Below are 1,310 nucleotides of genomic sequence, written 5' to 3'. Positions count from 1 at the left end.
TTTTGTTTTAGGTAGCATTAGTATAACAACCATCCTCTCTTATTTTCGACTTAGCTAAACGATCGGATTAGAACAATTAGTAATCTTTTCAACTCCTTGTGGGATCGACCCTTAATAGTGTACAACGATAGAATCGTGCACTTGCGAGGTATAGCTTGATACCATCAAGTTTTTGGCGCCGTTCTTGGGAGTTCGGCTAGATATTAATTGTTTTCATTCTTGTTTAGACTAAGTCTTTTGTTACTAATCCCTCTCTTAAGTGTGTAGGACTTTTTGCATGAGAAGGAGAACTCGGAGAGGTCATCCAATACGTCCGATTGACCACGAGATCGAAGCAACCGCAAGAAGACTAAATTCACTTCGTAGAAGAGGGCTTATAGAAACACCGATTCCTCAAGAAAATCCCGTAATTGAGGACCTTCAAGAAGAACCACGGGTCTTTGAAGCTTTCGAAAATCCTTTTGCAACACCGGAAACGGAAGTAACAATGGCCGCGGTTCCTATGAGAGATAACTTGGCTCCGAAAAAGGTGGTGAATCCGAGTATTGTCAAGCCACCTATTCAAGCTAACAATTTTGATGTGAAAGCCACCTTGCTACAACTAGTCCAAGGGAATCAATTCGGAGGGGGAGCCACCGAAAACCCCAACGAGCATCTCAACGAGTTCTTGGATAGTTGTGACATGTTCAAGGCCAATGGAGTGACGGAAGATGCCGTACGCCTTAGGCTTTTCCCTTACTCTTTGAGGGGAAGTGCCAAGGAGTGGCTTAAAAGTTGTGAACCCGACTCTCTTCGGACTTGGGATGATGTCTCTAAGGCTTTTCTCAACAAGTATTTCCCACCCCAACGAACCGCAAGAATCAAGAGTGAGCTCCAAGGGTTCACCCAACAAGAAGATGAGACCCTTTATGAAGCATGGGAGAGGTACAAGGGCCTCCAAAGGCTATGTACTCACCACGGTATTGGGGATGATGAGCTCATCAACAATTTCTATGAAGGGTTAAACAATGATATGAAGATGAACCTTGATTCCGGCCCGGGGAAGGGAGCTTTGGATAAGATAGACCACAAGACGGCGAAAGAGCTTATTGAAGAAATGGCTTCTCGTACCTTTCATTGGAACAATGATAGGCACAAGAGGAAAGGGAAGTCAACGGTCGAATCGGCCAACAATGTGGAAGTGAAAGAGATGATAGAAGAGCTTAAGCAACAAGTTGCCTTGATGAGCTCAAGCAAAACATCTAGCAATTCTTCTATGAGGAACCAAGTCTATAGTTGTGAGCTTTGTGGAGACCAAGGACATCCACCCA

General features: G+C 44.3%; 1 non-coding gene across 1 annotated transcript; it reads right to left on the bottom strand.

Moving 5' to 3' along the window:
* Positions 1 to 856: 856 nt before the first annotated feature.
* Positions 857 to 963, bottom strand: LOC141638596 (small nucleolar RNA R71). Its single transcript, XR_012542143.1, has one exon. It is a non-coding gene; the product is annotated as a small nucleolar RNA R71 (small nucleolar RNA).
* Positions 964 to 1,310: the final 347 nt, after the last annotated feature.

The sequence above is a fragment of the Silene latifolia genome, unplaced genomic scaffold (genome assembly GCF_048544455.1).
Source record: "Silene latifolia isolate original U9 population unplaced genomic scaffold, ASM4854445v1 scaffold_20.1, whole genome shotgun sequence".
NCBI classification, from domain to species: domain Eukaryota; kingdom Viridiplantae; phylum Streptophyta; class Magnoliopsida; order Caryophyllales; family Caryophyllaceae; genus Silene; species Silene latifolia.
Note: the sequence above shows the minus strand (reverse complement) of the source record. Positions and strands in the feature narration are given on the sequence as shown.